The 25,014-nt window shown below is 43.4% G+C and overlaps 1 protein-coding gene across 8 annotated transcripts in view; it reads right to left on the reverse strand.

The window, feature by feature from the left end:
* Positions 1-25,014, reverse strand: part of msi2b (musashi RNA-binding protein 2b) — a 244,615-nt gene that overhangs the window by 81,584 nt on the left and 138,017 nt on the right. The gene's annotated exons all lie outside the window — the stretch shown is intronic.

The following is a 25,014-nucleotide window of genomic DNA, read 5'->3' on the forward strand; positions in this document are numbered from 1 at the left end:
CCTCTTTGCAGAAAGGGAGCTCATTTCAATCTGAAAGCTAACATCTGTGGAGGCAATGCAAGCTCTAAATGAGTGGATTTAATCCCTCGCAACAAGGCTAGAGCGCAGGAAGTGTTCACGCGAGGAGCCAGGAGAGAGCACGCGAGCAGAAAAAGAAAGAGAGAAGAGCGAGAAGGGGAAGAGTGAAAAGGTGACAAAGAAGAAGAAGAGAGAAATGATTTTTATGACCTCCGCTCATAACTTTCCATTTGCAAAAGCACCAATGTTAGCTCATCCAGGAGAAAAGAGGACAGAAGAAGGAGAGGACAGAAGAGTGGCTTTAACAGATGGTTATTCATGCAGTGAAGCAGCTGAGGTATTGGAGAGGGCTTCAAAGCAGAGGATGGCGCCACGTCCTGCATGGCCTTCTCCTCTGGCTAGGCTTTCTGTATTTGGCCTTTGAGTAAGGGTCTGATCAATCCCCCAGCATGCTGCCAGGCTCTGGACCCCCCATTACCAAGAGGCAGCCCTTTGAACAAACCCTGCCAGGGGTCACTCTCCCTAAGCTTAATCATCTTAAAGGTCAGACACAACAAGGAGCATGGAAGACAGTTCTGTCCCTGGCAGTAGGCCCGCAGCTGACCAAGAAGAGCATCTGTGGGCAGGGCAGCTTGCAAACTGGGCTGCCACTGCCAGAGATATGGCTCAACTGGTCATTTCCATCCAAGACTTCCATCAGACAACTTGACAGAAATTAGAGAAAGAGAAAATGCAAATTGGAGCGTGATGTCAACTGCCGCTATGCAAATGCTCCTAAGAGGGCACAAAAGATAACCATCATACTCAAATAAAATCTGATGGATCAAATAGTTGAAGAAAGCCTGTGGCCTGTACAAACAAATTAAGTCCAGAGGAAGAAATAAAAAAGATAGAAAACTCCTTGTGTAGGCTACTGACTGTCACTCTACACATTTCAACAGCACTACAATGACACTTGCATACTGCGCGTCTCAGAAATACGTTTCAGATTCTCTAATTGACTTTGAGGATTTTAATAAGCTGTTCTCTCTTGATGTTGAGCTCATGTAGAAAAGAAAAAAAACTATGACAAACTCAAATAACACTTCCTTCCTTCACAGCAAAAGCCTTCCAGAGGAAGTAAGGGATTATGCTCCCTGAACCGCCTGTTAGAAACGGAGGAACAGTTGAATACAACCGCAATCTAAAAACGCAGAGAGAGCAGATCAGACAAAGGGGGAAGCCTCTTTGAAAAATGTTGTCGAAAACACACTTATAAAGCCGGGGAAATTACAAATAAAGGCCTGTCTCCTCTAATAATAGCCTGTTTTCGCTGCAGCAGAGCTAAATCAGCCACCGTTTGAACATTTATGATACACAATTAAAAGGAGGGCCAGTCACTGCTTGGTAACTGTGGTGCATCGCAGCTTTTTACTGTTGATTCCCACCTAAATTAAATGTTGTATGAATAATAAGGACACTGAGTGAAATTCAAATGAGAAGCGGCGGATGCATGTCTGGTGCAGCCATGATTTATGCAACAAAAAAAATAACAACAACAAAAACAAAGCAGTTAAATTAGTTGTTATTGCTTTTTTCTTTTGATTGACTGAAAAAATTTGGTCTTTTGAAAGTAATTTCCAATCAGGATTTTGTGCAAATTCAAAATTGTGGAAAAAATGATTTAGTTCAATTTTAAGACACATGGACAGAATTGCATATAAAGAGGAGAAACTGCTGGACCTGACGGGACTAGTTTCAACATTTACCACCGTGTAGCCACACACATCATGCACTTGTAAAAAATACCTTTAAACACACACTTGTAAGATAGCATATGAAGAAAGCTAGCGAAGCTGCAAAGAAGTGGGTGAAATCACCCGACTCTTCATCTGGACCCACAGCTGCACCTTTTCACTGGAGGCTGTTTGCTGGAAATGACAGCTTTTCAATTTGATGAAATGCGTGTGCACACCTGATGTCTGCCACTTAACTTAGAGATCAGGTGTGAGCATTTAACAATTTTAAAGCCAAGAAGTGGTTCCCTTGAAAAAAAATGAAATAAAAAAAGAACATGCGCCAAAGCCTGAAATCTGCTAAACGTTAGTCTATACTTGTGATATGTCCTTCTTTGTGGTCTGATAAAATATTAACAGCAACAATGAATATTTTTTTTGCAATATGTACAATTTTCAGAAAGTTACTGTATTGAATTGATACATGAGCATATTTTGTGTCACTTGGGGACGTGGGGATAGTCTTTAAATTCGTCCGTATAAACATATCTTAGCCAACCAAATTTGAGGAATCGTGGAGTGTCCTTGTTTATATATTAAAAAATAATTTTGGTGAGTGGACTGTGTGGGGGAATATACTTTATTATTTATCCTCAAGTGGCCAGGGACCAAATATTCAACATAACTTTCTCTATGCAAGAGCATCTAGAGAAAAACAGCTAATTTCAATGGGAATTTGTGAATTATACATTATATGTCACTGCATTCAAAGTTGAACTATGGTAATTTTGGTAGGTTTACCAACTACTTACCTTTATTGGAATAGTAAAAACGTCCTTAGCTTCACTTTGACAGTCAAAGATATACATCTACCCATATGGATAATCATCAAGTCAAAGAGACGTATATGAACCATAAAGGTCCTGCACACTGGCACAGAATATTTTTCAGCTATTCCTGCTGATTAGGCATCTGATAAGTTGACATGTGGATACATGCTGGGAATTACATGGGTTCACAAACTACTTGCACTAATTAGAAACCTCACTGCATATGTTACAGCAACACGTGTAAGAGAAACGAGCAGGGTGGTTGGTGAGGTGTCAGTCACACATAGTGTGGTCTGGAGGCACAATCAGGCAAAATAGCTAAAAACTAAAAGCCCATGTCGTCCCTGAGTGGGTTTCACACAGCAGGAGAAACGCATACGTAACAGATAACATAACTGCTCCTAGTAAATACTACATTCACCACAATTATGATGGACTGTACTTTAACACTTTAAGTATAAACTGTGCAATATCAATGATGTATGTGCAATCTATTTATCCCTGTCTTTACATTGTATATACTAGTTTAATTACATTCATATTTTTCTATAAATATTTTTTTTAAATATTCATTACACTCGTATTGCATGTTACTTATTACTTGCTGATGTTTTTTTTTTACTCTTCCTGCTGTAATATTTACAAATTATGTAAGTGTGCAATGCCTGGACATGGGGCTGCTAGTTGTAATGTAGCCATTATTAATCAATGTTATTAATTTCATTGAGTTTGTTATGTATATGTACAGACTATATGTAGTTCAATGTTAGGGATGTTATAACTACACTAGACATAGACTAAAGCCATATGGAAACCTGGTCCCACTTTAAAACAGCGTTTCTAGTTTAATTCGATTTTATTACTTTGTCATTTTATTACTGTTTAATTTTACTTTATTGCTATCGTGGACAAATTGTGTGGTCAATTGCAAAATAAATGTTTATCCTCAAAGCAGTCTTTCAATATTTTGTTTGAATGGAGCCACTTCCACATGTAGGTTGTACACGACCTAAGACTATGTACAGGGAGATGGCAGCTTAGCACTTATATAAGAAAAAAAGGTGCACAACTAATGAAAATATTGCCACTTCCTGCACAATGTGTCATCATAAAAATACATACTTTGAGCAGTCTAAAATGCCATAAAATCCTCTGTTTTATCAGCTGCCAAGGATGAAAATCTATTGGCAGAGTTCAGCGTGAGCTTTGACAAGTTTGGCCATCTAGAAGAGATGTGTGGTGATTATCTGGATAGGGCTACTCTGTCTGTCTAGCTGTCCCAATAAAGCCACGATGCCAGAGTGTTCGCCTCTGGCTCCCTGGTCTGAAATTGCCTCTAAAACTGTTTTTAGTAACTGCTGCTACACAGTAGTCACATTAGACAACTTCTAGCACATAATTTAGTCCATAAACTACTTAAAGCGTCATTTTAAAGATGCTAGTTTTTTTTTCCTTTTTCCCATTTTCAAGTAAGATGGAAACTACAATGGTCTCGGTGTGGATGGTGGTAGCATGTGTTAGTGTTTCTCAGTGTGTGTAGAAGTGTGTGCCTGTGAAACGGGCATGCATACAAGTGAACGAGACGTCTCGAGATATGTAATATGACATAATGTCTCCCCTGCTCGAACCCCCAGCTGCTCGCCCACATGCCACAGATCCTGCACCATGTCTAAACAGATGCTCTATCAATAATGCTTCCTCCAGTGCCAAACACCTCCCTAGTGGCCAAATTGGGAAGAGGAGAGTGGATGAGAGAGAGGGAAGGAGTGAGTGATTGAGTCTGCGTTTGGAGGGAGGGCAAGAGGGAAGGAGAACGGGCAAGGACCCAGAAGCTCAGGCTATTGGGAGATGGATTGGACACGGCAGAAGAAGCCGAAGGAGCAGTGAACCTAGGGATGAAGTGTTCTACTTGTCCCATCTGCTCCAAAGACAGGCGGGAGAAAGACAATTATGCACTGGCAACTAATATTATTATCCTGGCTTATTGTTAACAGGGAGGAAAAGGGGAAATAAATAAGTTATAAGGTAAAACAATGAACAAAAAGAAAAGGAGGTAGGATGTCTGGCAACCTGTTCACGAACAAGGATGTTATGTCCCATATCCTGTGTTTTAGCCTCCAGAGAATCCCAAGTCAAACACTGAGCGGTATCAAGCAGAGAGGACTCACACTCAGTCCTTTAAAACTCAGTCATCCTCGGCAGGTACAACTATCGGCTAAAGGGCCATTTTCCCTGTCTATACACTAAACACAGTTCAATGCACGACAGATACACTCATGAATACACACAGCACACCACACACAGTTGGGTTCAACAGCCTGAGGACATGTATAGTCCCATTTTCAATGAGTTAACATTATTCTGACTCCATGTGGTGGTCAGCAGTCTTGTGCAGCTGTTCAGTTTCCACCAAGAAAAACAAGCACTGCGTTTTGTTGTTGTTGCATTGATGTTGATACTTTGGCATTTTCATTTTGGAAAAAAAAGGAGACTGAAGTTTCAAAAGACTGCAATCAACTTTTTATCAAAAAACGTATTAAATTTTTGCTTTCCAGCACATCTATTCATGTTAATGAAATTAAACTGGTTTTATCGAAAAACAAGAAAGCAATGAAATCCACTTTGTTTGGGTTTGGATACATCTCCCCCAACCAATAACACAAGAGTCTTATCATGAAAGGAGATGGAATGGTAAACAACAGAAATTAATATATATTTTCTTTATTTGCACATGTAAAAAAAACAGGCAGACAGACGTCCTTTCAGAGTTATGAGAACTTTTGGGGTTGTGCGGCAGGCGAAGACAGGGTCCTGAATGAATTCTGCAGGTATGAAAAATTGCAACATCATTTTGAAAAAAACATTTTAACATACCCATCAGCCATCTCTATATGTGTGTGTGCGTACGTGCGTGTTTGCACACCATTACCTAACTGTCCCACATTAGGTGTATGTATTGGTTCTTGCATGAGCAACAAAACACATCAATGCTCCTTCTGCACCACCCCTGTTGTCATCATCCATCATAATCTAGCCCTGCCTTCCACTAGCTGTCAAAACTGCTCCGGACAATTCACTTAGACAGCGTCAGCTGAACTGTAATATTTTACCAGCCACCATAATGAGGACTGGCCTCCAGACTCACGGAAACAAACACATGGCTCCCTGCCCACGCCCTGCTTGTTGTATCCATGACTTTGCCACAGTCATTCCAATTTTCCTCTTGCTGGAGGCAATACTACTATCCTTGTATGGTCAGCCTCTGCCAGCTGGGAACCCAACCTGTCAGCCCATGCAATATTGTCCTTAGTCTGAGCTCTAACATTATCTGCACCGTTACTGGGAGCTATCCAGAGGAAAGAATAATCCCTCTGTGGATATCTCTAGTAGCTCTCATCAGATTTCAGGTAACACGGTACATTGAGTCCAGGATGCCAGCGTTCAATCAGACCAAGAAAAGTGCAGGCAAGTTGCTTTTGGGCTGTAACGAATATTTTCATTTTTGATTAAAGGTAGGGTTGGTAATTTGTTTGTGAAACACTGAAACGTCTTTGAAATCCTCAAAAAACAATCAATAAATACATTTGACGGGAATAAAACAAAAAAAAGTGTCTGTGTGACAGTAATTACCATGAGTAATTATCTCATTTGGACTCAATGAAGTGATTCGCTTGCATACCTGTCTGTCTCTGATCTCACTGCGGATTACAGAGTATTCACTAACTGGAGAGACATACTCCACTGAAGCAGAGACGATAGCCAGAAGTTAGCGAATGAGTCTCTGAAAAGTCGGCTTCTAGCAGTCATCAGGCAGTGTATGTTCATGTGTTTGGGGCGTTGGTTTGATGAGAAGGCTGATGGGAGGGTATGGGATGTATAGATTGCATTTTTTATTGCAGCATGCTCTTGCTCTTCCAGGATTACAATCCTAATCTTTACTTACTATCCTAAATCATAAATACAGTCATATTCAATTTGCAGTGAAATAAAAGAAGCAAAATCAGCTTATCCACATTTTTTACACTTTCACTCAAGTCATGCTTAACCCTGAATAAATTATTATTTATAACTGCTTTATCTGCTTTGGTAGATAACCAAGTTCCTCAATAAACGTGTATGTGGGAGTGTGTGTGTTTGTGTGTCCTCAGTTAAGTGCCACCATCAACAACATTACCTTGGAGGACAAAAGAGGGCACGGACACACACCGAGCCACACACGTCAAGACAGTAACAGAAAATAGACGGAGTAGCGACACACACTATTTTAATTATCCTCTTGTCTAACCTGCCCTCCAATTACAAATAGGGATGTATAATAATCCATCTATTGATGCATGAAAGACAGGACAATAACACAGGGGCTGAACATGAGCAGGATAAGAAGTGGCTTGAAAAATGAGCTCAGAGAGGCTCACACTGATGTAAAGCTAACTCAAATAAATGGAATACCTCTGTTTCAATTCACTGAGATCCACAGTCATTTCATAACAGTTTACTTTCACTGTGGTTTTGAATGTGATAAAGTTGAGAGACAGTATTTATAACCATCAGAGACTTTGAGATAGAGGACATGATTACATTTATGATAGTGCAGTTAAACAATAAAGACACTGCAGTGTCTGCTGTGTTCCACCGGGGGATAGACATAATGGATATGCTCTGGCTAATTTATGCCAGCTAATTTGTCTACATTTGGTAAATCTTTTTAAGATTGATTTTTCTCAGCAAATACAAACTCAGCTCAACAGTAAGTAAACAGGGCTGAGAGGTTGAGCTATTATATTTTCCTAATAAGAATTCAATGTCTTTCCAAAGACAGTAGAACAGTGTCATTTTAGACAGATTTCATGTGAGAGAAATGACAATTTGTCTTCCTCTCACTGATAAGAACACTGCCAGATGATTTTGTGCTTTATTTGAGGAACAAATATGAAGGATGCTCATATACAAACATTAAAAAAGCCACACTCGAAAACAACCTCGGTCTTCTGAAGAAAGAAAGACAAGTAAATAGCCACTTAAGGGATTTTGGGCTGTGCTCTTCACGTCTAGGTTTTGGAGGACGGCAACACTTTTGTAATTGTGTCTGGGATACTTCTCTACTCACATGTCATGCTGCGTGTCTGTGCCAATCACATCCTCTGTACATACAACACCATGGCCGTTACAACAGCAAAAGTACAGAATGGAACTATCCCCTTGTGAGTGGGAGACGGATCTAGCAACATGTCATATCCACTTATCTCCAGAGGCACTGGGGACAACTCCTGTTCCTCCACCCATACACTCTTTTCTTCCTGGCTCTTACCAGTTTGCCTGCAGGTCCCCAGTACCTGCTGCATGTTTATGAGTCCATTTAAATCATCAAATAAAATCTCAGTAAAACGGTGTTTTTGTGCGACACAGCAAAGGATGACCGCGGGAGTCTGCATATATCCTCATAAGTTGGTCTGATGCTTGTTATTTGGCACTGGCACATGGGATCAGTATCTGCAGTGATACTGACCTTATCAAGCATATCAAGTTTTGGCAGTGAAATGACTGTTTGGCATTGAATATAGTTTCTTTGTCAATGTCGTCATAAACTTTAAGGTTTCCGCTATTTGATACATTCACTCAATTGTTTAGCATCACAGAAAACTCCGGCCTCGTGTGTAGTTACATACAAACTATAAGGGGGATCGGAGAGAGCATTGCTCTGCCTCCTTGGTGGAGGTAGCGAGACCACAAAATGAAGTTTACAGAGTTTATGTTCCGGAGACAAGGAATTTACTTGCGTCTGATCTGTACTTGGTATCGACATGTGCCCTGAGCTGAGTTATTAGATTAGACAGTGGAAAAGGAAAAGTTGGACAGATGCGTTTCTCCTCACAACCTTCCTACCCTTAACTAACTCTTTCCTCTTTAACCTCACATTAACACCTTTGGTTTAGTCAAACAGCCTCTGACTGCAGATATTATCCAGCACAAAGACTCAGTGATTATATTTAATGATCGTCTCTCAACTGTTTAAATATTCTCTTCTTGAAGTGATGTGCGACGCCCGCCCCCAAATCGGAATACAAAGAAACGCGGAGATGGGTAAATGTTTGGGGCAGGGGAAGACAGTGCAGGACTTAGTGGTCCTTCTCCATGCCTGCAGGCGGTAAAGCAAGCTGCATGGCAGCCCTGTCTCCCAAGACAAGTTAATAAGATGGAGCAGTCCCCCGGGGCAACAGCCGGCGAGCATCATCACTTTGAAGGCAGCGAGAAAAGCTGAGACATACTAGGGAAGAACTCTCAAAAAGAAGCTATTAATTACCCCCTCTTACTCGCCACTGCTGCAGAAAAAAGTTAATTTGACAAATCCAAAGACAGGGATTGTTTCGAAATAAGGGATTTTTCCTCCCACTTGGTTCGACAAATCTTCTGCAATTATTTTTTTTGTGTGCTACTCTACCTTACTGTACTTCTTAATTTGCATTTTTTTTTTTTCTCTGTCTCCCGTTCTTCCTTTTCACACGTGTATGACGAGGCGACGTTCTCCGCAGCGAAACCACACGGAGACGTGGGGCAACGCAGCACATATCTGTACATATGAACTGCCCCCAAGACCCCTTCCACAGACATGCGGTGTGATGAATAAATCATGCAGCTCAAAAACCAAGGGGAGAGAAGTTTCTCTCCGGAGGGCCCACGTTCACTTAGTGCAGCTCAAGTATCTCCCTGCCATCCAAATGAGCCACACACGGCTGTGCTAGAGCAAGTAAGAGCAGAACTGTCACCTCGCCGGAGAATCATTGATCATTACACAATTTGTTCCCTTTTATTACAGCCATTGCAATTAAAAATAATTGAGTAGTGGGGTGGGCAGGTGGTCCCGTCAACAATTTTTTTCACCAATTAGCACTACAATAATATTGCCTGGGATATTGCAGATGATATTATTAGCATTTTGATGGAACACAAGTGCCTGCATGCCTGAACGCCAGAGAGCGGTTCGCTAGTGGAATCTTCGTTACCGAGATCCACTGGGGAAGAGTCACTTCTGGTTTGACAAAACCCAGCACAGAGGAGGCATTGAATCATGGCGGAGCATATACTGTTATTGCAGAGCCGGAAGTGCGTGCGGAGCAGGATTAGGCTATGAGACGTAAATGTTGGATTTACCTTACATATCAGATACATTAAGCTTTAAAAAATAATCCCTACTCGGGTTTGTTATCTCAGTCGGTCACATTTCAACATTTACCAAAAATCAGCAGTGGATCAAAGGTCCCGTTAACATTCTAAATTTTGCCGACACGACTGATAAATACATTCGAACATCTGGGGCGAGGCCTGTGTGTTCTCATCTAACCAGCTCGTCTGGTGTCAGAGGCCTAACAAATTGGTTCTCCAACCAGGGAGAATGTGTGCAGAATGTGACGGTTCAGCCCGCACAGAAGAATCGGAATCAAATTTGAAGCGTTGAATTTTTTGTGATACATCCTAACAATTTTCTCCAAAGCATCCAAGACAGATCCGAGCGTCTGTCTGTGACAAGGATTATCTTACAAATACCAGAGGGGGAAGATAACTGACAGTTCTAAGTTAAAATGCCTTCTTTTTTTTCTGTGTTTGCAAAGGGAATGCAGATGCATATTTGAATTCTTGACCAGTGGTATCAAAACTAAAAGTAGTTTTCATACAGGAACCATGAACTTCTCCTGACATTACCCAGAGGAGCTGGATGTGTGAAAGCATATGTCGGAATCACTCCAACCAGACATTAAACTGACTTTGCCCCGCCGGCTCCAAAACATAAAGTCATGTAATGTCCTATTGAGCCCATTTGTGAATGGAGCGAGTCATTGTCCGGAGAATTTGCAGCGAGCGAGTGGGCGTGCTGATGATATTTCGAGCACTCTCTAATCAAGCCCAACCCCTCGCCCAAACCCAACGGAGTGTTTCCAGCAGATGAGACACAGACGATCTCTGACTGTGTACGGCATGTGTGAAAGGGACACAAACTGTTTCTAGGGACATTTTAAGACACTTCAATATATAGTTTGTGTCAAATAAACCATGAGTGCAAACATTAAAAAGTGCAGTCATGTTGCAGAACTTCTCTTTCAAAACCATTTCTCCAAAGTTATCTGCGGTGGTCTTTCTCGTGCTGCCTCCTTTTGTTGGTCAACTACTTCATTCTAATTGGATATTGTAGATTTGACACTTATATTCTGCCTCACACTGGTTGAAATACCATTGACATATATTTACTCAAGTCCAAAAATAACAAAAACGATGGTTATAGATAAATAGGTGCATTGCCGACGCTGTCCAGTATGGAAATTTCCAAGCGTAAATTGTCTTTTTGGACCTTTGTTACAAAAACAAACACTCAGTATGCCAGAAACAGACAGGCACACACACACACCACTGTATGTCATGTTTGCTCATATGTGGCCAGTCATTTACTGCATTCTCCTGATTACCTCGCCGAGCATTCATGGCATTTCGGAATTGCGATGAAATAACTGCGAGTATGAGAGAGAGGAATAGACAGACAGGTGGAGCGAGAGGGGGGAAAATGAGAGAAATGGAGCGAAGGAGTGTCAGAGACAAAGACAGAGAGACGGACCTAGAGAGGGAGACGGAGACAGAGAGATCAGAGAGCTGAGGACAGGAGAACAGCGCACGATAAATGAATTCCCCAGAGAAAAGGAGGGACACGGAGAAATTACAGAACAAAAGGAGAAGACAGAAATGACATTTCTTAAGGGACTGCTGTGTGGCATTTGTAGAGGGGAAAAATGAAATGTGAGGACCAGGGAGACATGGGAGGCGGGAGAGGGCATGGGGAGAATGGAATGAGTAAGAGCGAGAAACAAAAGAGAAAGTGTGTGAGAGGTAAGACTAATTTATGAGAAATGAGGCAGGAGTCGGCGAGGCTGGCTGCTGCATGTCTCGATGGATTGGGTGGGGGTGGAGGCGGCGGGCGGGGGGGTGGGACTGGGTTTTACAGGTTGGTGGAACGGAGAAGAACCTGTGATATGGATCCTTTCGAGGTGGCATTTCAAAAGAAAGTGAACTCTCCAGAAATGGAAGATGAATATATAAAACCAAAAAAAAAAAAAGATCACTTCTCTTTTTCTCTTGGAGGAGAATCTCCCCGGCAGGTAGACAGAGCAGAGAGAAGCAAAGGTGAGAAAAAGACTGGGTAGGAAACAAAGAGAGAGAGAAGCGCGGGGGGGGGGGGGAAGCAAAAGACAACAAATGTGTGAAGTGACAGAGGCGAGAAAGAGCGGGAGAGGGAAAAGATGACGGAGATAAAGTGAGATGAGAGACAGCTGCGTTCGACGCAACCGCTCTTCAACTGTGGCAGTTTGGAAGGGGGGGGGGGACGTGCACGTGTGTGTGTGTGTGTGCGTGCTCGCGTGTAAACCCTCCGAGTGTACGCAGCTTTATAATAAAGTTCACAAAAGCGTGAAAGGTGGGATTGATGATAAGGCAGCTGCTCATTTGTAGTGCATAAGGAGTCGGTTCCCGCGTGCTCCAAGTACACAAACACACAAAGACACACACGGAGGCACAATCGCTCACACACAGGCAGACGGAGAGAAGCTGCCACCGGAGGTATCGAGAACCACTCCGGGCCTGCGAGTGATTCAAGGCTCTACCTCGAGACAGGATCCCCTCCCAGAGCTCGCTGACAGAGGAGCGGCGTGAACCTCCTCTTTCAAACAGGACGCAGCGTCTTCATCCGCCCATCGTCTCACGGCGTCCTCCTACTGTATCAAAGCCGTGTGAAGTGCCATCAATGTACACGGCGAACGCACAACTTCTTCATGTCTCTCTTTCTATCTTTCTTTCTCACACACAGACACACAACTTTGAGCAGAACAGAGAGGGGACCAGAGGAGGGCTGGCAGCGGCGATGAAAGACAGTGATGAAGGTGCGGCGGTAAAAACCACTGCAGACGTCATCCCGCCGCTGATGGAGGGAGCACATCACACGGACGCGGGCGCTCTTTCAAGTTCACTCCCTTTCAGCGTGAGCCCAATATAGATACGAGCCAGAATCAAACATTTAAGCAGCCACGTGGCGCGTACATGAATGAACACACACACACACAAACAAACACATAGTAGTGCTTTCTCTCTCTCTCTCTCTCTTTGCCGTCACACTTGCCAACTCCACGGGGGATTAACCCAAGCAACTGGACCAAGGCTTATTAATCATATCATCGTCCCACACGCATTGCTGTGTGTCCCATCCTGAACCACTGATGGGCTGCCATGTCAAGGATCCCTTACAGCTGTGTTTTTATGTGCTGTTGAAAGCTGTGTTAGCCCCCCCCCCAAAACACAAAAAAAAAGCCTAATGATGTCAGATGTCGTCCACGACCCCTATAATTTCGCACACATTCTGATTTATCGCACACCATTATGCATTTGGCCCGTGTGTATCCAGCGAGGTTGTGGTGTTTGCTTGTCGCTGTAAAAATGTGTGTGTCGTGGACAAAGTCATATAAACAGGGTGACTGGCTGAGGGGTTTGTTATCTGTGGGACTCGGCACAGAATTCAGAGCGTGAACCCGGAGGAAGCCACCCATTTTATATGGCACTGTACTACACACATCTGCAGACTAACACACTCACACACACACACACACCTGCATGAATAAAAGACACACAGCCCACCTACCCAGAAGTGCACCGTTAAACACACAAAGACCGACTTGGAACCTGTCAAGTGCAAACAAACTGATGACAAGACGACAACAGATGGATTCGCTGAGGAGAGACGAGCCACGCATTCAACTCAATTAGCAACGTGCTGCTGCGTGACGCCGATGGGATATGGAATCTTACCATGACTGGCAACCTGTCAATCGAGCGACAGAGCCACGGAACAAGAATCATGCAAGATGCAATGAATTAAATTTAATAAACCAATAAATTAATTAATTTATGAATAAATGGTTTCAAAAAAAAAAAAAAAAAAACGCGGAGTGGCAGCTCTGCATCAAGAAACAGGGCATAATGTGACCAGGGAGCCTAAATATCCCCAGGCGCACACACACACACACACACAAAGAAGAGAACTGGCAGCGGGGTAAGAAGAGGAGGAGGAGGCAGTGAGGAGAGACGGAGGAGAGAGAGAGAGGAGAAAGAACAATGGCTGCTTCCCCTCTTGCTCACACTCGCTACCTGTGTGAACATTCACCAGCTCTGTTCATACATTATCCTGCCATGGTACCTAATGAGCCAGGCACCTCCACCCTGACACTTACGCTTGGCTAGGCAACCCTTATTACAGTGGGAGGCATACTCACTCACTTACTTACACACACACACACACACAACTGACCACCACAAGTCACATCCAGATTGTCTTGTCAGAAGAAATCCTCATGTTGGGGTTTACTCGTGTTTGTGCGTCAGTTTTGGACGCGTCAAGTTCTTAGTTCTTACAAACACATGAAGCGGCGTGAAGCCTGCTGGTGAATATGGGGAGAGACACCCCCGTGCCCCTTGTGAGCCGGTTATTACCAATGCTTCATTGTTCATGACGGCAGACAAAATTGCTCCTTTAGCTGCTTTTTATAAAAACAGGAACACAAACCCACACACACACACAAACAAGTCTATCTTGTCTGGCAACATACCAGTCATTGCCAGGATGTACCCTGCAGAGCTATGATTGTTTTGGCTGCTTCTGTATAAAAAAGCCCCTCCACTTCAAAAAGAGCCTCCTACAACTGGTTAAGTGGGAAACCAGCAGGAATGTAGGAGGCCAATCAACCGCAAGTAGGGGCAACACGGCAAAAGTCGGTCAAACGCACATCAAACGTCACGACAGCGTGTGCGAGAGGGCGTGGGAGGGGGGGGTTGCTTTGAAAACAGGGGATGAATCGGTTAGAGGATGACATAAGATACTCGGTTTGACCCTCAAAGCGCAGAAAAAGAAGAACAAAAAGAAAATGTAAGGAAACCAGAGATTGTTCTTTTTCTTTTCTTTTTTTTTTTTTACTTTAATCTAAGATTAGATGCCTGGACTGGAGGTGATGTAATCTAATTCAGCTTGCAATCTTTCTGGGAGAAGTGATTGCTGTGGCTCAGCAGCTGATTGTGATTTCCAGCCGTGTGGGCTGCTGTATTCTGACCAGCAGCGCACTGAGACCCACACGGGGACCAGAGAAAGAAACGCTCACTTCAAAGCAGCTGCACGGAGACTTGATCGTGCCGTCTTCTGCCGTCCTCTTTCGGGACTTGATAGCTTCTACTACAGTTACTTTTTTGAAGCTATTCCTCAGTAGGATACGATCGTATTCAAATTCAAAGACAAACCATTCAACAAAAATGTCCCACTACGGTGTTTTCCTAAAGAGGAGCAGGGGATTTTTCCTATTATTTCAGTGAACCAACAGTTTCTTGTTTTGAAAATTATCAATGTAAGTGAATCTCCGATACCAATGTATAAACTCTCCATTATTACACAGAGTACTGACAAATCTTAAATGAGATTTCTCCTTATAGTCCAGGCAAAGTAACCCATTTTGGAGCCAAAAATAGAAGTAATTGTAAAAGAATTTTTTTCAGCATAGATTATTTCTATGAGGTGTGAACAACATACTAAAAGCCCTACGAAATCCTAGTTGAGGAAATATGTTTAATTCTCATCAAAGTGTGCCAATAAGGCCAGGCAACAATACACCCCAAAGGGGCTATTTTTTCCTTTACTCCTATCAAAATGAAACTTTACACAATGAAAGTAGCCATGAAACGTAAAATTTTTTGTATTACAAGTTTCTTTGAAAATGAATTTATGTATGTATTTGTCATACATATGAATGGTGTTTCTGCCTATGCAAATTAGGACATATTCAATAAGTGTGGAGCTCATGTGCTTGTCAAATTCATTTCAGAAGAAACTTGTAATACAAAAAAAGTTACTTTTCATAAATACTTTTACTATATAAAGTTTTATTGTGGTAGGAGTAAAGGAAAAAATTAAGCCTATTTGGGTGTATTTGGGGCCTATTCGATTAGTGTATAGCTCATTTGCATATTCAAATTCATTTTCAAAGAAAATTGTAATACAAAAAATGTTACGTTTCATGGTTACTTTCATTGTGTAAAGTTTTACTTCGATAGGAGTAAAGGAAAAAAATAGTCTTTTTGGGGTGTATTGTTGCCGGGCCTTATTGGCACACATTGATGAGAATTAAACATATTTCCTCAACTAGGATTTCTTAGGACTTTTAGTATGTTGTTCTGGACACCTCATAGAAAGGATCTATGCTGAAAAAAAATTATTTTACAATTAGTCGGTCGTAAAACGTTACTTTGCCTGGACTATTATCAGGATCAGAAACAGTTGACTCAATGTTCCAGGTTTAAAACTTAAAAATGTAGATGTGCTAAAACACAGAATTAGTCCATAGAGTATAAACATGTTAACTTTTCATTACTTGTGTCTACTCTAAACCTGCCTGTTTTGAGTGAGCTGTAAAAGTGACTTGCTGAAATTTGAGTCGAAGCTGCTAAAGACCTGAAGCTGCACCAGTGCTGCACAAAGAACCGCTCATCTGCTTATTCAAAGTCCAGTAAAGCTTGACTCCGGAAAATCTGTAGTCAATGCCGTTGTCAAGGACATGTTGTTGTTTTGATTAGCGATTAAAGAGCGCTAGTCACCCATTTATCCCAATGTGCCTCAAGTTAGACACTGCACTTCCTTGGGCCTTTAACAATACACCTGTCAAGTGCTAAGTCGATGAGATGCACGTTTCTTGAGATATGTGTTCCACATTCAGACGAATTTCTTTAATTTTTAAGTCTTTAAGTCCATAGGAATAGTGCCCTCTTGTGGTTTTCACAACCTTTTTATTCGCTGATGTTTTCGAAAATCGTGGAGGTCATGTAAATTAATTATTTCTTGTGGATTTATTAGTCATACAGAGTTTTATACGCCTCACAGTCTTCCTTGTGTACCTCACTGCTAGCTTGCTAAATCTTCGACATGAAATAACGTTGATTTTAGCGCCCACGTTACTGCTGCCTAACTGCAGTCTGCTCACACCTTCTAAAAATAAACTCTAACAACTCCACAACTTTGTAATGAATGCAAGATGAGATACACTTTTAAACAAAATATACATTTAATTCTATCAAGCTCGATAACAGATTGTCAGCAATGTAAATTGAAGCTTTCAGTGCTACTCAACATAACACATTGTTGTGTTGCTGTTTGTGCGTCAACAGATCATTCGTCCATTGCACACAATTACATGTGAGTGGTTGCTATACTCATCTGTATGTAAGTCAGCTGTTGAGCTCATTAAGATGACTGTCACTGCCTTTTTATTCATTTGTATTTATGTATGTTGATCATGGGGTCGACTGCATGTACTCAAATGCAATATAGAAGATAGACTGTGTGAGTGTTTTAACAATAAGGTTTTAATAGTGATAACATTATCATTTGACTAACCGCAATTGTGACTTGAAAATTTGCAATACAGTCAAACTTAAAGTAAATACATCCATAAACTGTGAGCTAACTCTTTTCCTACATAGACTTTAAAGAACAATTACTTCTTTATTGTTTACCTGATGAGCAATATCCAATAAAAATCGCATTTAAAAAACTTTTACAATCCATAAAACCAGTAGTCTATAAAACCTTAGATCTTTCAAGAAAGTGATGTGCCACTCAAAAGAGGACGACAGTGGGGAGTGCAGATGTTTGTGCAGTGCATCCGTGGGTGCGATGACTATCACAAACACACCCGTGTGTGATCGGCGTGTTTAAAAAAACGTGGCAAAGACAAGAAGCAACGAATTTTTACCAACACCGCACAGCAGACACTGAGCTAATTCCCTCATGTGCTGCGCTCAGCTGTAAGACGCCTGGGTAGGCACCAATCAGGCTGTAAATACAGGGGACAATGCGGAGGAAAGCTACCACTTCCCCTGTCTGTCTCTGTTACAGTCTCATGCACATTAGATGGAACATTGCAGTTATATGGACACACTGCTGCACCTTTTCTTTTTTTTCTTCTCTCCATGTCCTGACTTTGGCATTTATATATAATATATCTATTTACTATCAAGATTAAACTGAGCTTGGCCGTGTAGAATGCAATTTCAAAACAAGGATCCATGTGTGTCCCGCACAAACAATGCGTGTGCGCGTCTTTATATTTTGTGTCTGTGAGTGTGTCCGTGTGGATGAGTATACCGGGTCACAGTGGCTGCGGTCTTACAGGAGGTTTAACCTTGGTAAATCCACTATTAGGTGCTCAGAGGATGATGATGTGAGCAGTAGGGCCTCCCCGATGGTTTCGCTCTCTATGAGCATCCGGCAGGTCATAAAAATAGAGAAGCTATGTGGGTATTACAAGGTCGGAGGTTGGCTAACTCTCAATATGATGACAATTCCAAGCTGGCATTTTCATTTCCTGAAGAGACTGATTCCCCATGGCAGCTGAGACCTGTTCAAATAAGTTTGCTTTTTAAGACATAGGATTTGTGATGCACATGTGCAGTGTGGACAAGAAAACGTTCACCTCCACTGTGTATCTGAGAAAGAATAATACTAAATTTGGGTTTCCAATGCATACAAAATTAGAACCCTGCCCTTTTTTTGACAAATGTGCCTCCACAAATCTCCACATTTTTTTGTCCCTTTAATTTTGTCCTTCAAATGTCTTCGTTGGTGCGGCCGTGCAGCCGAGCAGCGGGAGCAGCTGATGTTTTTAATGGCACACGGTTTGTCTCCTGGTGGTGAGATAAACATGGGGAAGAGATTAAAACCCCAGGCTTTCTTCCACAATCTCCTGCCTTCATCCTCCTTCCCCTTGCAGTGGACATACAGGGCCGGCACAGCAGACTCTAATTCAAAACCAAACTCATCCGGTCCACGAGGCATACGCCGACCCGGAAAAAACACACACTGACTGTACGGCGACATTGGTGGAGGGGCAGACGTCGCCAAACGGGCAGGAGAACACAGACAGGTGACAGGGAGACGAGGCTTCAGCACCGTTTAATCATCCACCTGTCAAATGTGTCTCATCTGGCCTATTGCAGAATACTAGCAGGACTGTGCACAGCCACTGCTGTAATGCCGGTATTGATTTTGAGACGAGTCTGTTGGGTCGCTAATGTCAAGATGTGGACCACAGCAAACACCCTGAAGAGGAGGAAGCAGGGCAAAAAGGCCAGGCTCTCTGCTTTCTTGCTATGCCGCCCCCCAGCCCCCCCACCACCACAGAGGCACAGGTCGGCTCACCGAGGAGCTGATGAGCTCGAGCAGAGTGGCTAAACACATCATTTCCTTTGTCGCTGTCATTAGGCCAAGGTGAGGGGCCCTCGGGTGGAGGCAGACCCAGAGTGTATGATTAGCTCTGCCATTTAAATGACATTCACACTAATCGCCGAGATCCGGTCTGTCAAGGTGAGAGGATACAACGAGGGATCCGTCAGCTCGGAAAGGCTGAAGCAATGCAAGGAAAACGTGCAGGAATATCTGATTCCACTAGGCGCGGACGCCGTGTCAAGCAGTTACGCCGGGCACCGCCGTTGATTGTCTTATTCTGCGTCGGCGCTGCTGTGCGGTAGTGACAGAGGAGCTGCGATCTGAAAATGTGACGATGGAACATACAGGGACTCTGGGTTGGTTGAGGAGGGATTGGCATTGACATTGACATATTAACCACAGAAGAAGATCTGGTCCTCTGGAAAAACCCGCCTGTGCCAAGACAATGTTTTCAAGCACCGGTTTTATTCTCGTGTAAAATCGGCACCGGTCATTTGCTCGAACATCTATTTGGACGAGAATTTAAAGGATCGGTTATCTTTCCTTCCCCTGGTGGAAATTCGTGTCTGAAGACAAGCCATCTCTAAAACTCCAATGACCCTGCTCTCCCTCTAGCCTGAACAAAAGACGGCATTATCAAACCTCACTCTCAGCAGTGCTAGATCCATTTGGTAAACAGCCTGTGTCCTACAGTAGTAATCAGAGGGTATTTTTGAGGGATTTGCAGGCTGGCCAGGAGGCATCCGCTGGAGTGATCTCTAATTGCTAAAAGCGGAGGCCTAGACTGCCTGGCGCTCTTTTGAAGCCATCGGCAGCAGCTTCCAGCCTGAGAAGCCAGCAGGGGGAAGCTTCCTACTGGGCCACTCTCCTTTTCTCTTTATTTCTTTCCCTCTCCCTCCCTCACCGTGCCTTCATTCTAGTTTCCCTGCTTTTTCTTGTGCTCGGTCCACCTTCTATTCCATTCTCCTCGTTTTCCCTTCCCATTTCTTCTCCGACTGTTCCCGTTTCCCCTCCTCTCCTTCTCAGTCAATGAGCCAGCAATCACTTTGCAGACAGACATCCTCTGCTCAGCCGGCCATGTTCAATCCCGAGCACCGGTGGCTGATGAGGCATTGTGGTGACGTCAAACGCCGCAGCTTTTCAGGGAGCAACAGTTAAACCTGTGGAGGTGCAGCTCTGCTTCCCAGGTTACAGGACTCATACTGGCGGTCTTTGTATAAAATAATGAATGTAATATGCCAAAGAGATGAAAGATAATGAGGCCAATTATTTTTTTCTTCTCGCCCAGTGAGGCGGGAGAGGCAAATTTGTGTCAAATAGTTGGTGTATAATGACACCTAATACCACTCAAGCCTTTGTTACAGTAGGAGCTTGTGCATCCTGGGGTAAAGACTTTTACTCTCTAAAGCATAGTTTTCAAATTGTGACAAACACACACACACACACACACAGACACACACACACACACAAAACACCACAACAACTATGCAATGTGATTTTGTAAGTCTTTTTGAAAGTGTGGTATATTTGTACACTTGGGCATACACTGACAAAAAAAAAAAAAAAATACAAAAAAAAAAGGGAGCATCCGCACACACACACACTGTCTCACAGAGACACAACCCGTTTTTTTGGTTGTTTGGAAAGCAGCTCGCTCAGTGTGACATTGACTCCTCAGTGCCAATTCTACACTGGGAGCTGCACTTGCTGGCTTTGCTGCCAATCCAGGTAAAGAGATTACAGACACACACAATGCAGCCTTCTGTTCGTCTGCCAAGAAGAAAACCAGCCTTTTAAGCCCGCAGGAAAAAAAAGGCCCATACACAAATTCACACAGCCTTGGCCCCGTCCTTGCACAAAACCACGATTCCCCCCCTTCTTCTCCAGGAACACAGCTCCTAGTGTGTGCCTCGCGCAGTGGCTCTCTCACACACAGCCGCCTGGTGACTTCAACAATTCAGCCTCCATCTCTTTATCCCGGTCCCCAACACTGTTGCGCATTACTATTACTTGCATCATTCAAATAAAGAAGGAGTTGGGCTTACAATCAGTCACACAGTCATTATGATGCTACCCTAATGGATGCTGTCTGGTTACAAACTAATGTTAAATAATATGAAAGAAAGTTACACCAGGATTGCATCATGTTCCTTAATGGTGTCATTAAAAAAGGTGAGAGAGAGAAACCTGTCTATGGCCCAAAATAGATATGGATGCCACCTTCTATTTCTTTTTAAATCACCGTAATTAACTGAAAACTTGTAGAAGAGTAAGACCTCGTTGAAAACGGCAGGGCTGACACGGGTTTTTAGGAGCAGAGACTTTCGCAGAGGATGAATCAAACAATCACTGTGCTGTGCAGTTTTGACCCAATTAAAGAGCTACTTATGATTGTAAGAGAGTAATTTAGCATTGGGATTGCAATGTGTTAATTTGCATAGCATGCACTTATCTTTTTTGATTCATGTGGATTAGGGATGATGCTGAGAAGCTGCTTGTGTTACAATCAAATCAGATGAAGAGAAGGTCTATTCTTTATAATAAATCTGTCTTATAGAAAGGCTCCTGCATGGATTAAGTGCATGGCATGATGCCACAGAGAGACTTGTTCATGAAGAGAGCGGTGATGAGGGAGGGCTAATTATTGTGTGGCACTTATTAAAGGATGAGTATCGCTAGCAAGACAAATAATTTGTCAATCATCCACTGTACTTTTTACTTATTAAATTAAACACTGATTCTTGGGCGGAAAACGATACTCGCCACTGTGCCACTCTTTCATCACACAGTCCTCTAAGAGATGCCATTTTTATTACCTCAGCAACAAGCGCCTTGGCACCACCAATTGTGTTTGACAGTAAAAATCACATTTTAGATCATGGATCATATGTCAGCTTGCAGGACGGGGGTAGGCGGTGGATGACAGAATGATTTTGACTCTGGGCTATTTCCAACGCTTTTATTTCCCACCCGTGCAGCTCGTCCTGTCATCTGACGGGGACACGTGAAGTCATGTGGAGGCTGGTGGGAATGACGCTGGTACGTGGCGTCTGTGCTCGCGGCCCCGTCCCAGGGCAAAGCCTGTGTGTTTGGAGCGCACACATGCACATACTGCAATCTGGACCTCCCACACCGCTGAATAAACCATCCAGAAATAACACGAATAATCACAAATCACTCTGTGAGATATTCCGAATGTACAGATTCCCGTTCTCCCCTCTGTCACAAAATGAGTATCAGGTGAAGAATAGAATTTTGAAAGGAGGCGGAGTGATGGGGACACTGCAGTAGAACGTGGAACAATGGGCGCCCTCTGGCATCAACCTCTGGACAGCCCAAGCTGCTCACCAAAGACACTGAACTCACCCACAATGAACCGCTGCAGAGGGAAGGGAGGCTTTAGAGAGTTCAATTTCCAACACAATTGGCCGTATTCTATTCCTTTAAATGCCAAGGAGATGGTGTGCAGCGTGCGCCTTTGTGAGGAGCTTTGCTTACAGCGAGTGTCCTCTAGCAGGAGAGACAGAGGGAAAGACGGGAGGAAACGGAGTGATGACGATGACGGGCAGGGTGCAGGAGAATAATGTGGGACAGAAATAGTGCAACTGTGTAAAAAGAAAAGGAGGAAAGAATAAGACTGAGTGACTGGCAGAGATAGAGTCAAGAAAAAAAGGAAAAAAATCGCAGAGAGAAAACGAGAAGGGTAGAGAGTGTCTCCTCTGGCTGTCGTTTCTCCAGCCTCACGGGGACCGTCTGAAGGACAATGCTGCTACTAGTCGAGTGTGACGTTTGTCCTCTATCCAATTCACCACAGCCCCAAAGAAAACACACTCACAATCAAGCGCTGATCATGAATCTCATACACGACAAACAACCAGAAAATACAGAGCATTAGATCCTTATACAATCCGGCTTCTATTTAAAATAAAAAAGCTCGATAGGGAAAATAAAAAAGGCGCAGAGACATTAACATTAAAGTGAGGTGATTGTGAGGTCATCGTGTGAGTCACAGCAGGCCGAGTACGAGATCACCTTTAACTGCTGTGATCTAACAGCCAGTTACGCACATCGCCCTAATATACTGTGAGTGTGCAGTCTCCACATTGTGTTTAATTAGATTACAGCACAATAATTATTTTTATAACCTCACAAATGCTCGAGAAATAAATATAAATGTGTTTACTGATTGCAGGGATATTTGCTTCCTATTTCCTTATTTTTGTCTCGGCAAAAGCACAATAAATGTCATGCAGATGTTGTTCTTTTAAGGTTTAGAGGCAGAGCAGATTTAAAAGGAAGTTGCAGTGCACATACATGCGTAAGCTCGACGTCACACTTTTATTACAGTGTTTCTGCGTCGCTTTTAAAACCTGCAAGACACACAGTAAGACAAGTTAGCCTCCCTGCGCTACTTTGCAAAGCATTAGAGTCACAAAGTGAACTGTTATTTTGGGGACTTATAATTATGGAAGAAGAAAAAAGGCAGCGTGGTTTTCGAAGAATTTGCCATGTGTGACATTTGAATTGTTAAATAAAGGATGTGTTATTTCTATTGCGGGGCAGCAGGGAGAAAATGGGTATTATTTTTTCATGAATCAATCTGTAAGATAAAAATGAACACAGGTGGAAAATTGATTTGGACTGTGGGCTGCCAGATGCCCATCACCAGATCGGTGGGGGAGTGGTAAAGCGAGGCCCAGGCACTGGTTTCTCTTATCATCTATTCAGTGTCCTTTCATTTGTGGTCACGGGGCAGCTGAGCCATTAATATTACACAATCGCACCAATGGCTCCGATGAATTATTCAAATCTTCTTATGGGACTGTAATATTTGATGCAATTCATCTGGGAGACCTGTTGCATTTCTAAGATTAGAGCATCACATGCGTATCTACCGTCTCAAATTACAGTTGGACCAAATTCTGAAATGCTAGTTAAGAGAAGTCGAAGGTGCAGGAGGAGCTGCACCTGCCACCTGCCTCGGTGTCACACTCAATATAAATACGTCCGCTGTCATCAGAAAAATTGCCGCGGAGGCTGTTTCTCCATCATTGTCTTCATTTGAAGGGCATTTTGCTGCCCAGAGGCAAACGCCTAACACACTCCCCGAGCGCGGCGCCCATCCCCTTCCACAGAGGGCTGGCAGTGCAGCAGACAGAGGAGAGAGACAGGCCAAAAATAAGAGGGAAAGAGAGAGAGGGAGAGACGGATGGGGAAAAAAGAGAAAGAGCCTCCGTCTCAAAGCACACACACTCACACTGGGTTCTGTCACTACAGATCAAAATCCCCTCAAAGCCATAGATCACTTCCAGTATAGTTCACATGTTCCACACTTAGAAACTGTTTACCAGACTCAAAGAGTTTGTCTGCGCCGTGTTCACACATGCAGAGCACGCGCAGAGACACAGATACAGTAGGAAGAGAGAGTTTGCACAGACAACAGACACTACAGCTTCCACTGCACGCCAACTGCACTTAAACATTTATACACACGGAGCGGATGAGTCACTTGGTGCCGAAAAAATGTTTACATTCATGTGGCAAAACAGCGCTGAGCCCGGTACAGTGAGACGCTGCGATGCCAGCTCTGCCTACAAGTGAGCCGACTAATGTGACAAACGGAGAAGTGTCTGCTCCTTTTTTCTCGTGGAAACACCTGTCAGTGCCTGTCGACTGCTCTCGCACATAGTGATGCATGGACACGTACACAGCCGGGGACAGCCTGTCTCCTGAAAGTTCCTTCAACGCACCTATGTGAGGATTCATAGCCGGTAACAGCCACGGCACCGAGGCTCAGGATAAGTGACAGGGCCTATATGTGCTTACTGGCGGTTAAGTCTGGCCGGTTAAGTCTGGCCGGTTAAGTCTGGCCTGCAAGCACGCCGCCGCCGTGGCCCCAAATACGCAACGCCGCATTGTGGTGCAGCGAGGGGACCTGTCTTTGGAAAGTCCTCTGCTTGAGAGAGAAACGTCCCCTCATCTAAGATAAGGAGTCGATGAGAGAGAGAGATAAAGTCCCTGCTTCTCCTGGGCCTTATCTGATGCTGTTATCTGACTGCACAGCACCCACCATCACACAATCTTTACACCCTTTAAGCACCTCTCTGAAACACTCACACCAGCATCATCTCAGACACACACACGCACACGCGCACACACACCG

This window comes from Limanda limanda, chromosome 14 (genome assembly GCF_963576545.1).
Source record: "Limanda limanda chromosome 14, fLimLim1.1, whole genome shotgun sequence".
In the NCBI taxonomy this organism is placed as follows: Eukaryota; Metazoa; Chordata; class Actinopteri; order Pleuronectiformes; family Pleuronectidae; genus Limanda; species Limanda limanda.